The sequence below is a fragment of the Pan troglodytes genome, chromosome 18, assembly GCF_028858775.2.
Source record: "Pan troglodytes isolate AG18354 chromosome 18, NHGRI_mPanTro3-v2.0_pri, whole genome shotgun sequence".
Lineage (NCBI taxonomy): Eukaryota > Metazoa > Chordata > Mammalia > Primates > Hominidae > Pan > Pan troglodytes.
The window spans coordinates 56787183-56804208 of record NC_072416.2 but is presented as its reverse complement, the minus strand read 5'-3'; the positions used below and the strand labels follow the sequence as shown (position 1 = coordinate 56804208).

Genomic DNA, 17026 nt, shown 5'->3' with positions numbered 1-17026 from the left:
AAGACAGGTAATTTCTGCATTTCCAACTGAGGTACTGGGTTCATCTCACTGGGGCGTATCAGACAGTGGGTGCAGGACAGTGGGTGCAGCCCACTGAGTGAGAGCTGAAGCAGGGCGAGGCATCGCCTCAGCCAGGAAGCGCAAGGGGTCAGGGAATTCCCTTTCCTAGCCAAAGGAAGCCATGACAGACAGCACCTGGAAAATCAGGTCACTCTCACTGTAATACTGCGCTCTTCCAAGGGTCTCAGCAAACAGCACACCAGGAGATTATATCCTGCACCTGGCTCACAGGGTCCCACACCCACGGAGCCTCACTCATTGCTAGCACAGCAGTCTGAGATCTAACTGCAAGGCAGCAGTGAGGCTGGGGGAGGGGCGCCTGCCATTGCTGAGGCTTGAGTAGGTAAACAAAGCCACCCAGTGGAAGCCACCACAGCTCAAGGAGGTCTGCCTGCCTCTGTAGGCTCCACCTCTGGGAGCAGGGCATAGCCAAACAAAAGGCAGCAGAAAACTCTGCAGATTTAAATGTCCCTGTCTGACAGCTTTGAAGAGAGTAGTCGTTCTCCCAGCACAGACTCTGAGATCTGAGAACGGACAGACTGCCTCCTCAAGTGGGTCCCTGACCCCCGAGTAGCCTAACTGGGAGGCACCCCCCATAGGGGCAGACTGACACCTCACATAGCTGGGTACCCCTCTAAGGCGAAGCTCCGAGAGGAACGATCAGGCAGCAACATTTGCTGTTCAGCTATATTCGCTGTACTGCAGCCTCTGCTGCTGATACCCAGGGGAACAGGGTCTGGAGTGGACCTCCTGCAAACTCCAACAGACCTGCAGCTGAGGGTCCTGACTGTTAGAAGGAAAACTAACAAACAGGAAGGACATCCACACCAAAACCCCACCTGTACATCACCATCATCAAAGACCAAAGGTAGATAAAACCACGAAGATGGGGAAAAAAACAGAGCAGAAAAGTTGAAAATTCTAAAAATCAGAGCATCTCTCCCCCTCCAAAGGAACGCAGCTCCTCACCAGCAACAGAACAAAGCTGGACAGAGAATGACTTTGATCAGTTGCGAGAAGAAGGATTCAGATGATCAAACTTCTCCGAGCTAAAGGAGGAAGTTCGAACCCATCACAAACAAGCTAAAAACCTTGAAAAAAAAAATTAGGCAAATGGCTAACTAGAATAACCAGTGTAGAGAAGTCCTTAAATGACCTGATGGAGCTGAAAACCACGGCACGAGAACTACGTGATGAATGCACAAGCTTCAGTAACCGATTTGATCAACTGGAAGAAAGGGTATCAGTGATTGAAGATCTAATGAATGAAATGAAGCGAGAAGAGAAGTTTAGAGAGAAGAGAAGTTTAGAGAAAAAAGAGTAAAAAGAAACAAACAAAGCCTCCAGGAAATATGGGACTATGTGAAAAGACCAAAATCTACCTCTGATTGGTGTACCTGAAAGTGATGGGGAGAATGGAACCAAGTTGGAAAACACTCTGCAGGATATTATCCAGGAGAACTTCCCCAATCTAGCAAGGCAGGCCAACATTCCAATTCAGGAAATACAGAGAATGCCACAGAGACACTCCTTGAGAAGAGCAACTCCAAGACACATAATTGTCAGATTCACCAAAGTTGAAATGAAGGAAAAAATGTTAAGGGCAGCCAGAGAGAAAGGTCGGGTTACCCACAAAGAGAAGCCCATCAGATTAACAGTGGATCTCTCAGCATAAACTCTACAAGCCAGAAGAGAGTGGGGGCCACTATTCAACATTCTTAAAAGAATTTCCAACCCAGAATTTCATATCCAGCCAAACTAAGCTGCATAAGTGAAGGAGAAATAAAATCCTTTACAGACAAGCAAATGCTGAGAGATTTTATCACCACCAGGCCTGCCTTACAAGAGCTCCTGAAGGAAGCACTAAACATGGAAAGGAACAACCAGTACCAGCCACTGCAAAAACATGCCAAAATGTAAAGACCATCGAGGCTAGGAAGAAACTGCATCAACTAATGAGCAAAATAACCAGCTAATATCACAATGACAGGATCAAATTCACACAGAACAATATTAACCTTGAAAGTAAATGGGCTAAATGCTCCAATTAAAAGACACAGACTGGCAAATTGGATAGTCAAGACCCATCAGTGTGCCGTATTCAGGAGACCAATCTCACGTGCAGAGACACACATAGGCTCAAAATAAAGGGATGGAGGAAGATCTACCAAGCAAATGGAAAACAAAGACTAGGGTTGCAATCCTAGTCTCTGATAAAACAAACTTTAAACCAACAAAGATCAAAAGAGACAAAGAAAGCCATTACATCATGGTAAAGGGATCAATTCAACAAGAACAGCTATCTTAAATATATATGCACTCAATACAGGAGCACTCAGATTCATAAAGCAAGTCCTTAGAGACCTACAAAGAGACTTAGACTCCTACACAATAATAATGGGAGACTTTAACACCCCACTGTCGACATTAGATAGATTCACGAGACAGAACGTTAACAAGGATACCCAGGAATTGAACTCAGCTCTGCACCAAGTGGACCTAATAGACATCTACAGAACTCTCCACCCCAAATCAAGAGAATATACCTTCTTCTCAGCACCACACCACACCTATTCCAAAATTGACCACATAGTTGGAAGCAAAGCACTCCTCAGCAAACGTAAAAGAACAGAAATTATAACAAACTGTCTCTTACACCACAGTGCAATCAAACTAGAACTCAGGATTAAGAAACTCACTCAAAACTGCTCAACTACATGGAAACTGAACAATCTGCTCCTGAATGACTACTGGGTACATAATGAAATGAAGGCAGAAATAAAGATATTCTTTGAAACCAACGAAAACAAAGACACAACGTACCAGAATCTCTGGGACACATTCAAAGCAGTGTGTAGAGGGAAATTTATAGCACTAAATGCCCACAAGAGAAAGCAGGAAAGATCTAAAATTGACACCCTAACATCACAATTAAAAGAACTAGAGAACCAAGAGCAAACACATTCAAAAGCTAGCAGAAGGCAAGAAATAACTAAGATCAGAGCAGAACTGAAGGAGATAGAGACACAAAAAACCCTTCAAAAAATCAATGAATCCAGGAGCTGGTATTTGAAAAGATCAACAAAATTGATAGACTGCTGGCAAGACTAATATAGAAGAAACGACAGAAGAATCAAAAAGATGCAATAAAAAATGATAAAGGGAATATCACCAACGATCCCACAGAAATACAAACTACCATCAGAGAATACTATAAACACCTCTATGCAAATAAACTAGAAAATCTAGAAGAAATGGATAAATTCCTGGACACATACACCCTCCCAAGACTAAACCAGGAATAAGTTGAATCCCTGAATAGACCAATAACAGGCTCTGAAATTGAGGCAACAATTAATAGCCTACCAACCAAAACATGTCCAGGACCAGAGGGATTCACAGCCGAATTCTACCAGAGGTACAAGGAGGAGCTGGTACCATTCCTTCTGAAACTATTCCAATCAATAGAAAAAGAGGGAATCCTCCCAAACTCATTTTATGAGGCCAACGTCATCCTGATACCAAAGCCTGGCAGAGACACACACAAAAAAAAGAATTGTAGACCAATATCCCTGATGAACATCAATGCAAAAATCCTCAATAAAATACTGGCAAACCAAATCCAGCAGCACATCAAAAAGCTTATCCACCATGATCAAGTGGGCTTCACCCCTGGGATGCAAGGCTGGTTCAACATACGAAAATCAATAAACGTAATCCATCATATAAACAGAACCAAAGACAAAAACCACATGATTATCTCAATAGATGCAGAAAAGGCCTTTGACAAAATTCAACAGCCCTTCATGCTAAAAACTCTCAATAAATTAGGTATTGATGGGACGTATCTCAAAATAATAAGAGCTACTTATGACAAACCCACAGCCAATATCATAGTGAATGCGCAGAAACTGGAAGCATTCCCTTTGAAGACTGGCACAAGACAGGGATGCCCTCTCTCACCACTCCTATTCAACATAGTGTTGGAAGTTCTGGCCAGGGCAATCATGCAGGAGAAAGAAATAAAGGGTATTCAATTAGGAAAAGAAGAAGTCAAATTGTCCCTGTTTGCAGATGACATGATTGTGCATTTAGAAAACCCCATGGTCTCAGCCCAAAATCTCCTTAAGCTGATAAGCAACTTCAGCAAAGTCTCAGGATACAAAATCAATGTGAAAAATCACAAGCATTCTTATGCACCAATAACAGACTAACAGAGAGCCAAATCATGAGTGAACTCCCATTCACAATTGCTTCAAAGAGAATAAAATACCTAGGAATCCAACTTACAAGGGACATGAAAGACCTCTTCAAGGAGAACTACAAACCACTACTCAATGAAATAAAAGAGGACACAAACAAATGGAAGAACATTCCACGCTCGTGGATAGGAAGAATCAATATCGTGAAAATGGCCATACTGCCCAAGGTAATTTATAGATTCAATGCCATCCCCATCAAGCTACCATGACTTTCTTCACAGAATTGGAAAAAACTACTTTGAAGTTCATATGGAACCAAAAAAGAGCCTGCATTGCCAAGTCAATCCTAGGCCAAAAGAACAAAGCTGGAGGCATCATGCTACCTGACTTCAAACTATACTACAAGGCTACAGTAACCTAAACAGCATGGCACTGGTACCAAAACAGAGATATAGACCAATGGAACAGAACAGAGCCCTCAGAAATAATACCACACATCTACAACCATCTGATCTTTGACAAACCTGACAAAAACAAGCAATGGGGAAAGGATTCCCTGTTTAATAAATGGTGCTGGGAAAACTGGCTAGCCATATGTAGAAAGCTGAAACTGGATCCCTTCCTTACACCTTATACAAAAATTAATTCAAGATGGATTAAAGACTTAAATGTTAGGCCTAAAACTATAAAAACCCTAGAAGAAAACCTAGGCAATACCATTCAGGAGACAGGCATGGGCAAGGACTTCATGTCTAAAACACCAAAAGCAATGGCAACAAAAGCCAAAATTGACAAATGGGATCTAATTAAACTAAAGAGCTTCTACACAGCAAAAGAAACTACCATCAGAGTGAACAGACAACCTACAGAATGGGAGAAAATTTTTGCCATCTACTCATCTGACAAAGGGCTAATATCCAGAATCTACAATGAACTCAAACAAATTTACAAGAAAAAAAGAAACAACCCTATCAAAAAGTGGGCAAAGGATATGAACAGACATTTCTCAAAAGAAGACATTTATGCAGCCAACAGACACACGAAAAAATGCTCATCATCACTGGCCATCAGAGAAATGCAAATCAAAACCACAATGAGATACCCTCTCACACCAGTTAGAATGGCAATCATTAAAAAGTCAGGAAACAACAGGTGCTGGAGAGGATGTGGAGAAATAGGAATGCTTTTACACTGTTGGTGGGACTGTAAACTACCTCAACCATTGTGGAAGTCAGTGTGGCGATTCCTCAAGGATCTAGAACTAGAAATACCATTTGACCCAGCCATCCCATTACTGGGTATATACTTAAAGGATTATAAATCATGCTGCTATAAAGACACATGCACGCATATGTTTATTGCGGCACTATTCACAATAGCAAAGACTTGGAACCAAGCCAAATGTCATCAATGATAGACTGGATAAAGAAAATGTGGCACATATACACCATGGAATACTATGCAGCCATAGAAAAGGATGAGTTCATGTCCTGTATAGGGACATGGATGAAGCTAGAAACCATCATTCTCAGCAAACTATCACAAGGACAAAAAACCAAACACCACATGTTCTCACTCACAGGTGGGAATTGAACAATGAGAACACTTGGACACAGGAAAGGGAACATCACACACCAGGGCCTGTCATGGCATGGGGGCAGGGATAGCATTAGGAGATATACCTAATGTAAATGACGAGTTAATGGGTGCAGCACACCAACATGGCACATGTATACATATGTAACAAACCTGCACGTTGTGCACATGTACCCTAGAACTTAAAGTATAATAATAAAAAATAAAATAAAATAAATAAATAAATAAAAAGAAGTGAGGCCAGCCGGGTGTGGTGGCTCATGCCTGTAATTCCGGCACTTTGGGAGGCCAAGGCAGGCAGATCATGAGGTCAGGAGATCAAGACCATCCTGGCTAACATGGTGAAACCCCATCTCTACTAAAAATACAAAAAAATTAGCCAGGCCTGGTGGCACACACCTGTAGTCCCAGCTTCTCGGGAGGCTGAGGCAGGAGAATCACTTGAACCCAGCAGACAGAGGTTGCAGTGAGCTGAGATTGCACCACTGCACTCCAGCCTGGGTGATGGGGCGAGACTCCATCTCAAAAAAAAAAAAAAGTGAGGCCTTTAGGAAGTGACTTAGGAATAGTACCCTTTAAAAGAGGCTTGAGGGAACCCCCTTGACCCTTTCACCATGTGAGAACACAACGAGGCACTATCTTTGAAGTGGAGAGCAAGCCCTCACCAAACTCTAAATCTGCTAGCACCTTAATCTTGGACTTCCCAGCCTCCAGAACTGTGAGCAACAAATTTGTGTTGCTTGTAAATTACTCAGTTTAAGGTATTTTGTTACAGAAGCCTAAATGAACTAAGATATACAATAAGGTAAAATTCACAATATCTGGCATCCAATCAGAAATTAACAGAAACACAAAGAAGTTTAAAAAAAATACAAACATAATGAGGAGAAAAAGCAATCAATCAAAACTGACCAAGAATTGAGACAGATGTTAGAATTTTACAGGCAAAAACATTCAAATGATTATTATACCTTCATTTCACATGTTTAAAATTTGAAGTACAAGAATAAAAGATATAAAAAGACTCAAATCTAACTTCTAGAGATGAAAAATTACAATGTATCACATGGAAAATATATTGGATGGGAGTAATGGCAGATTAGACATTGCAAAGAAAAGATCAGTGAATTTAAAAGATAGGAATAGAAACTATTCAAAATGAAACACTGAGAGACAAAAGAATCAAATAAAATTAAAAGATGGTAGTGTGTGCCTGTAGTCCTAGCTACTCAGGAGGCTGAGGCGGATCACTAGAGCCCAGGATGTCAATGCAGTGAGCTATGATCGTGCCACTGCACTCCAGCCTGGGCAACAGAGCAAGATCCTGTCTCTAAAAAATGAATAAATAATAAACAAAGTGTGAGGTGAGAGTGACCAGAATGAAAAGTGAGCTGAACATTGTGTATGATTAAAAAAAGACTGTTTTACCTCACAGATTAATTTATTAGTTTCTTGACCCATGAAATGGTAAATATCATGCATGAAGAACCCAGCATTAGCCAGACATATAAAGTCTTTGAACCTTGGGAAAGTGACTTATCTTCTGAGTCTTAAGTTCGCCAAGTGTAAAATAAGAACTTTTTTTTTTTTTTTTTTTTTTTTGAGACAGAGTCTGGCTCTGTTGCCCAGGCTGGAGTGCAGTGCAATCTCGGCTCACTGCAAGCTCCACCTCCCAGGTCCACGCCATTCTCTCCTGCCTCAGCCTCCCGAGTAGCTGGGACTACAGGCACCTGCCACCACGCCTGGCTACTTTTTTGTGTTTTTGGTAGAGACGGGGTTTCACCGTGTTAGCCAGGATGGTCTCGATCTCCTGACCTCATGATCCACCCGCCTCGGCCTCCCAAAGTGCTGGGATTACAGGTGTGAGCCACCGCGCCTGGCCAAAATAAGAATTTCTTTACACAAAATTTCTTCGGCCTTCAGATTCATACCTTCAGCTACTTGAGGGCATTCCCATTTAAATGACCCATAAGCCCCAAAAACTCAGCATGTCTAAACCATGTTCTGCCCTCTACAAACTTATACACTTATACACAGAATCTAAAATAGCCAGACTCATAGAAGCACAGAGTAGGATGGTGATTGCCAGGGGCTGGGAAGAGATGGGAATGGGGTGGTGTTGGTCAAAGGGTACAGAAATGGTGACTATGTAGAAGTGATTGAGATGTTAATTACTGGAATGTGATGATCGCCTCACATGGTCTATCAAAACATCACGTTGTGTACTGTAAATATATACAATTTTTTGTTTGTTTCTAGGCAGTTAATGATGATTGACAACAGCAAAAACCAGTGTAATATATACAAAATTATTTTATGTCAGGAGAAAATGTATCATATTGGCAAGAGAACACGTCCTGCCAACCCCCAAGAGGCTGGCATTGTACATCCACCCTGTGACAGGCCCCACTGGGACTGTGGTGAACATGCCTGTACCTCAGTACAAAGCCCCCTTTCCCTGAGAAATGTACAGAGGGAGAATGAAGAGAGTGTACCCAAAAGGAAGAGGGAGAGGCTGGGGCCCTGTGCCCCAAGCTCAGAATTTCACAGGCATGACCAGCCAGAACTGGGCTGCTTTTGGTCACAGTGCTTGTCAAAGCTCAGCTGCACCGAAGCCTCCATGGCCTGGAGCTTGGCAGTGCTGTTCCCATACAAGCGCTTCATCTCAGCCTGGCACCGCTTGCTGGGCCGCTCAGTCGGGGGCTCCACCCACCACTCAGTCGGGGTGTTGTAGCAAAGGTCGTGGTCGGCATTCACGTAGCTGTCCAAGCACTCTGCATCCAGCTGCTGCCGCCACCCTCATTCTTCTCTGTGCCTCCCGGTTTCTGCAAAGTACTGGCGGAGATCCTCGGTGATTTCCATATTGCTCAGGTCACATTCTACCTCTGCATCTACTCCTCCTCTTTAAACAAAGCTTGGTCTTCTCTCGTGGATGCTGCCCAGACCCTCTGAAATGTGAAGAACTGCAGGTGGAGTCCTGCCAGGCCACATGATGGTCACAGAAGGACTGAGGATATCCAGCCTGTTTGTTGTAAGAGCTTTGGAAAAGAAGTGCAGAAAGGAAGTGCCGGCTGGGTGCGGTGGCTCACGCCTGTAATCCCAGCACTTTGGGAGGCCAAGGCAGGCAGATCACATCAGGAGTTCGAGACCAGCCTGGCCAACACGGTGAAACCCCGTCTCTACTAAAAATACAAAAAATTAGCTGGGTGTGGTGGCGGGCACCTGTAATTCCAACTACACGGGAGGCTGAGGCAGGAGAATCACTTGAAACCGGGAGGTGGAGGTTACAGTGAGCCGAGGTTGTGTCACTGCACTCCAGCGTGGGCAACAACAGCGAGACTCTGTCTTTAAAAAAAATAAAATAAAAGGGAAGCGCCACAGGCGACTGACACAGGATTCCACGGCCTTCCTGTAGGCATTCTGATGGCTTTGCCATCAAGCCATTGCTTGATGATAATGTTGCCAGTATCTTGCATACGCCAGATGAGAATACCAAGGCCTGGAAGCTTTCGACGTTGAGGCCTTCACCACTGCCATCTCTGATTGTGAAAGTCCAAATAGGTACTGAAACTCATGGGCGCGCAGCTTGCAGATCCCGGGCAGTGGGCGAGTAGGGGCCTAGTTTTCGTTGGAGAGACAGAGGTGGGGGGAGTGGGGAGAAGGTGGCTGTTGCTGGGGTGACTGGAAGCTTGCTAATATACACAGTTTTTTAAATTCTTTTTTTATTTTAATTTTTATTTTTAGTTCTAGGGTACATGTGCAGGATGTGCAGGTTTGTTACATAGGTAATCGTATGACGGTGGTTTGCTGCACCTATCAGCCATCACCTAGGTATTAAGCCCAGCATGCATTAGCTACTTTTCCTAATACTCTCCCCTCCCCCTACCCTACTCCCTGACAGACCCCAGTGTGTGTTGTTACCCAATTTTTTTTTTGTTTGAGAAGGAGTCTCACTCTGTTGCCCAGGCTAGAATGCAGTGGTGCCATCTCCGCTCACTGCAACCTCTGCCTCCCGGGTTCAAGTGATTCTCCTGCCTCAGCCTCCCAAGTAGCTGGGACTACAGGTGCGTGCCATCACGCCTGGCTAATTTTTGTATTTTTAGTAGAGATGGGGTTTCACCGTGTTAGCCAGGATGGTCTTGATCTCCTGACCTCATGATCTGCCCACCTCGGCCTCCCAAAGTGCTGGGATTACAGGCATGAGCCACTGCGCCCAGACTGTTTCCCAATTTTTATATGTTCAAAAAACTAAGTTGTCACAAATGAAGAATTTAAAAGACAAAAAAAAAGTTAAAAATAATTGTTAAAACTGACCCAAAAATGAGTGTTATGCAATTATTAAAAATAAGCCTGCCGGGGTAGTGGCTCACCCCCGTAATCCCAACACTTTGGGAGGCGGCCAAGGCAGGTGGATCGTTTGAGGCCAGAAGTTCCAGACCACTCTGGGCAACAAGGTGAAACCCCATCTCTACAAAGAATACAAAATTTATCCAGGCATGGTGGCATGCTCCTGCAGTCCCAGCTACTAGGGAGGCTGAGATGGGAGGTTTGCTTGAGCCCAGTAGGTAGAGGCTGCAGTGAGCCATGATTATGCCACTGTACTCTAGCCCAGGCAACAAAGCGAGACCCTGTCTCAAAAAGAAAGAAAGAAAAAAGAAAAGTAAAGAAAGGAAAAGAGGGAGGGAGGGAGGGAAGGGAGGAAGGAAGGCAAGAAAGAAGACTACAAAATATCTAATGACTTAGAGTGATGGCCCAAAGCATCACTGTATACCACACACACACACACACACACACACACACACACACACACACACAATTAAGGGAAAGTAAAGTGAGAGAGAGGGAGGGAGGGAGAGAACAATAGAAAGAAATCCCAAACTGTTTTAAATAGTTTCCTAAAGGATGCTGGAAATGGAGTTTTTCTTTTTGCTTATCAGTGCTGGCTAAATTTTTTATAATGAATATTAAACAAATAAGAAAGTTATTTTTTAATTACAGGAATTCACTAAGGAAAAGATTCCTTTGACAAAAATATAAGCAACTTCTTGGTTTCAAGACCAAGAGAAGCAGCATGGAGTGCTAGGATGCAGACTCAGAGCCACTCTACTTGAGTCTGAACTTGTGCTCCAGCCACTTCTTTTCATGAAATCATAGACCATGGCTGGGCCCGGTGGCTCATGCCTGTAATCCCAGCACTTTGGGAGGCCAAAGTGGGTGCATCGCTTGAGCTCAGGAGTTTGAGACCAATCTGGGCAACATGGTGAAACCCCGTCTCTACTAAAAATACAAAAATTAGCCAGGTGTGGTGGCACCTGCTACCAGGTGTGGGAATTGGGAATTGTCCAGCTACTCAGGAGGCTGAGGTGGGAGGCTCATTTGGGCCCACACTCTGGTAAAACACCAAATTTCCCACTTGTTTGTTTGTTTGTTGTTGTTGAGATGGAGTTTTGCTCTTGCTGCCCACGCTGGAGTGCAATGACGCGATCTTGGCTCACCTCAACCTCCACCTCCCGGGTTCAAGCAATTCTCCTGCCTCAGCCTCCTGAGTAGCTGCAATTACAGGCACATGCCACCACACCCAGCTAATTTTGTATTTTTAGTAGAAATGGGGTTTCTCCATGTTGGTCAGGCTGTTCTCGAACTCCTGACCTCAGGTGATCCGCCCACCTCAGCCTCCCAAAGTGCTGGGATTACAGGCGTGAGCTACCACACCCGGCCCCACTTGCTTTTTGTTTCGTATCTTCTCACTTTGCTTACACTGATTTCTTTGCCTGGAATGGACTCTCCTTTTTCCCCTTGGATGACTCTTGTTCATTCATTCAGGTTCTTAATGAAGGTGCCATGCCCAGAAGCCTTCTTCAAAACCCCAGATAATATTAACCTCCTCTTTCCCCTTTTTTTTTTCATAATATCCTGTATGTGATCATGACATTTTGTGATTGTGTGATTTTTGCACCCCAAACTATGATAAGTTCAAGGTGAGGAACTATGTTCATTTTTCTTTGTATACCCAGTATTGCACAAAGCAAACACTCAAGTATTTGTTTAACTGAACAGATACAAACAGCACCTCATATAATACTGTACAGATATACTGAAATTGGCCAAGTCTCTCTTTCTAATTTTCTTCCTGAATCAAAAGCACCACCACCAACAAAAACTAAGCACCTCTATGTACCAGCTCTGAACTAGGTACTGTGGAATTGGCAATGACTTTGTACTATAAGCAACAGTGATAAAATTCTTAGAAAATATCTATAGTGTGAGGTAACATTTGATAAGGTCCAAAGACAAGCTAGAAATTCATTCTTTGTGATTACGAATGCATCCCTGACCTACCAGATTCTAGTTATAAGTATTGCTTTACCTTTTTAAACCCTTTTTCTATGCAATGCAAAGATCTTAGATTTTTGCAACACTATATCCACTTTCTTGAATTATATAATTATGTGTTACATTATTGGTGTGATTAAATATAGATGAATATCATCTAGCTAAAAATATAAAGAGATAGATAATGGAAAAGGGGGGTTAAAGGAATTAGTGAAGAATTAATATCCTGTGTTAAATTCAGTACCCTAAGACCAGTTGGGACTTTTATGTTTAGGGCTCCAGAGAGGGTTGTCCCAGAAAGAAGGGCTATATGAACAGTCCTGCGCACAGCCCCTCTGTGTCTTGCCTTCTGCTTGGATTTTTCCTTTTACTCCACAACAGCATCCAGGAGTATCCTGCTTACTCCTTAGAATTCCATAATGCCATATCGACATGTCTCTAAGGAGAGCAGGAGCAGGCTGGGGTGTTCAAAAAAACTTCAATGACCACCAAAATGGAAAAAAAAAAAGTAAAGAAAAATATAATAGCAAAAACTGATGTCCCTATTTCCAAAATAAAGGTCTGGGAGCCTCCAAGCATCAACGAAAGCATAAACACACACACCGAATGTACTTAAAACAGCTATTATAGCACCCAAGGACTGCTATCAGTAGTAGCAATAGCTTCCTCAACCAAGCTTGTGAGGTAGGTGCATTTTACAGCCAAGGAAACTGAACCTCAGAATGATCAAGAGAATTCCTCAAAGTTGCAAGGTTAGTTTTGGAGATAAAATTCAAACCAGTGTCTATTGGATTACAGAGTCTGTGTTGCTTTCATTACACTAAGCTGCCTACTTAGCCAGCTGTATTTCCCTACACATGCAATAGGTTTCCTTTCTAATCAGTATTACCTATTACTTTAAGCTAAGCCTGGTAAGTATTGATTCACATGTAGCTTTCAAAATGTTCACCTCCTATTAGCAGAGGCCAGCCTAGCTGCAGAGAGGAAGACGACCCAAAATAAATCCACATAAACCAAATACTGCATATTCTCACTTATAAGCAAGAGCTATACTATGGGTACACAGGGCCATAAAGAGTGGAATAATGGACATTGGAGATTCAGAAGCAGGGATGGTGGCAGGGGAGAGAAGGATGAAAATTACCTGTTGGGTACAATGTGCACTACTCAGGTGACGGGCACACTAAAAGCCCAGGCTTCACCACTATATATCAATGTAACCAAAAACCACTTGTACCCTTAAAGCTATTGAAAGTAAACAAGCAAGCATTCTTAAAAATAAATAAATAAAATAAATCCACAAGCTCTGTATTTGTGGCCAATTTTGTGTTTGGCCCAGCTTTTCCTGATGTTCAAGTCTGAATTATTCACACGAGCGTCCTAACCTGACTACCATGATGATGGGGAAGAATGAAGAATTACAATGTTGGGAAGTATATATACATATATATGTATATATATATGTATATATGTATGTATATATATACATATATATATATATATATTTTCCCCATACTCACTAAAATAACCAAAAGATGGTATGGAAACAACTGAAAACTAGATTCAAAGGCCTATCCTAACATTCCTATTCCCCACCATGTAAGATAGAAAATAGCAATTTCCCCAGCATTTTGGGAGGCCAAGGCAGGCAGATCACTTGAGCCCACGAGCTTGAGACCAGCCTGGGCAACATGTTGAAACTACATCTCTACAAAAAAAAATTTTTTTTAATTAGCCAGGCATGATGGTACACACCTGTAGTCCCAGTTACTTTGGAGGCTGAGGTGGGAGAACTGCTTGAGCCCCAGGAGGTCAAGGCTGCAGTGAGCCCTGATCAAGCCACTGTACCCCAGCATGTGTTACAGAGTGAGACCCTGTATTAGAAAAGAAAATAGCAATTTCAATTCCCTTCACAGAAGACAAAGCACAAACTTTGGTGTCTGAAACAGGATTTAAAGCTGTGGAACTGAGAAATCTATTTTCCCATCTGTAAAGGGAGCTGTTAAGGGGATTCAAAATAATATGCATCCCACCCAGCCCACTGTAAGATCAGTTGAAACTGTGAAATAAGTGACAGTTATTATTGTCACTGTTACTATTACAAATATTAACAGTAGTATTGTTTTAGCATATGCACGCAGGTAACAATAGCTTCACCTAGGAGGTCCTTAACAATTGTAGAAGCTCTTGGAAACCTGCTCCTATGTGGGCCCTTTCCCTTCAGCATGGGACCTGGTACAGACAACTTATACAATCTCCCACTCCTCTTCTCCTCCTCAAGGGGCTACCAATCTTGATGAACGATGAGGGTGAGTGTCAGTAATGAGGCAGAATGGTAGGAAATAATAAGTTAACAAGCCACTTCAGAAATGACTGCATTCGTTCTGTTGAGCAGCTACTTAAGTTCCAACAGTTCACACTCATTTGCTAGAGTGTAATTCTAATCAGAATGAAAGTCCTTAATCACAGCACCATTACAGAATCTTCTGTCCTGAACCTATTAGGGCTCTTATCAAGTAAATACCTTGCATTTTTCAGCCTCTGCAAAGGAAACTGAGTCATCGGTTCACAGTTCTACTTATCCCAGGATTAGTGCTGATGCTGCCAGTTCACAAAGCAATACTCATCCCTCCCCTACCTATTTGTTTCATCCGACCATGACTTGGCCTTCCACCATCCCACACCCTGTGAATAAAGGTCATAAATGCCCTCCCTCCTGCACGGACTCAGGTCAACACACATATCCTGGTTTTACGTTGTGCTGGTCATTTAACTTTTCTCTATCTCACTTTCTTTATATGTAAAGCAGATGATCAAGTCATAGTGCCCCATTGAGCACCAATTGCCCTGATACAAGGCAGTACCTCTTATGATGTTGATGTGAGGGTAGCAGGCAGAGGGATGTGGGTGGAGGATAGTAAAAGCCAATGGAGCAGGCCAGAAACATCACTGGGTTTGGGTTACTTTGAGGTTTGTTTGCTTGTTTGTTTTAAGAGATGGGGTCTCATTATGTTGCCCAGGCTGGAGTGCAGTGGCTATTCACAGGCATGATCTCACTGCTGAGCAGCACGGGAGTTTTGACCTGCTCTATTACTGACCTGGGCCAGTTCACCCCTCCTTAGGCAGCCTGGCAGTCTCCAGCTCCCAAGAGTCATCATACTGACACTGAACTTAGCATGGACACCCATGGGCATAGCGCACTACAGCTCAGAACTTTTGGGCTCAAGTAATCCTCTCACCTCTATCTCCTGAGTAGCTGAGACTACAGGTGTGGGCCACTGCATCTGACTAATTTTGGAAATAATTGAGAGTAATGAAGAGAAAAGAAGAAAACCAGGTCACTGGTCTGCAATATCTTGCAAAATTAATTAAAAGGAAAAGTGTCATGTTTCTTCATTATAAATGGCTCTCACCTTTGGACCAACTCCCAGAAGTCCACCTTGGCCCCTCGCAAGGTCAACAGCGCTGTTTGAAGTCAATTCAGTAGCCCTCAAATTTAAATAATTATATGTTCTCCAAGTCTGCCCCATCTCTATTCTTTTGGTTACTCAGGCTGGATATTCTAGATCTATTTTTGACTCCTTCCTCAACTACCAAACTCTTCAATATCTCTACTATTCCGTATCTCCTCACCACTCCAATGGATGGTCAGTATAAAGTTTCCCTCTCAACTGACATTGAAAAAGCATTTCGCTTTGTTCATCCTGCCTCCAGTATCTCCATTTCAGTGTTTCAAGTCTACCCTGTGATTTTTTTTTTTTTTTTGAGATGGAGTCTCGCTCTCTTGCCCAGGCTGGAGTGCAGCAGCACGAGCTCAGCTCACTGCAACCTCTGCCTTCTAGTTTCAAGCGATTCTCCTGCCTCAGCCTCCTGAGTAGCTGGGACTACAGGTGCATGCCACCATGCCCGGCTAATTTTTGTATTTTTAGTAGAGATGGGGTTTCACTATAGTAGCCAAGCTGGTCTCGAACTCCTGACCTGCCTACCTCAACCTCCCAAAATGCTGGGATTACATGCGTGAGCCACTGCACCCAGCCAGGGATTTTAACCTTTAAAAATAAAGCTCTTGTTCCAAAACACTACATGTCTCCCTAGTTTCCACTAAATAAAGGCCCAAATATCCCAGCCTGGTATTCAACTATTTTCATAATCTGACCCCAAACTTCCCGTCTCCAACAGCTCTTGCTGTCTCCTTCCTTGAATTCTAGAGGCCACCCAAGCTGAACTGATTGCTAGTCTCAGTGCATGCCTCTGCTTCCTCTCCCCACATATATATTATATGTTTTCTGCCTACGAGAAATCCTTAATTCCCAAATTTGTTCAGGTCTAAATTGTTCCTAAACATCAACATGCAACTCAAATGGCACCTTTCCTGAAGACTTTTCTGAACCCCCAAATAGAAGAGATCTTTATTCTCTGAACCCTCTCTCATAGCATTTACTACAGTATGACGACCTACAGGACTGAGTTCTTAACCAGTGCACTCAGCTCCCTCTCAGAGAACAACAAATCCAACTCCAAGGGACTTGAATCCTGGCATCATCATTGATCAGGTATTTGACCTGGGGTTATTTATTTAATCTCTGCCAGCTTCCACTTGCTTATAACATGGGGATAAGAATGATTCCTACTTCACTGGATATGGGAACTTCATGTATGAGGATTTCATGAGATAATACATGTCAGGTACTTGGCCTGCTGTCTGACACAGAAGTGCTCACTAAATTTTAGTTATGGTTTATTTATTTGTATCTGTGGGAGATACTTTCCAAAAAGGGTTGCTGTCAATCCCCTCCTTGCCTATAAGTGTGTGCCACTTCACCCATTAAGTTCAT

At 42.9% G+C, this 17026-nt stretch overlaps 1 long non-coding RNA gene and 1 pseudogene across 2 annotated transcripts in view; both read right to left on the bottom strand.

Annotated features, from left to right (window-relative positions):
• LOC107968867 (uncharacterized) overlaps nt 1–17026 on the bottom strand; it is a 443383-nt gene that overhangs the window by 407183 nt on the left and 19174 nt on the right. The gene's annotated exons all lie outside the window — the stretch shown is intronic.
• Nucleotides 7715–9640, bottom strand: LOC107968865 (gem-associated protein 8-like; annotated as a pseudogene).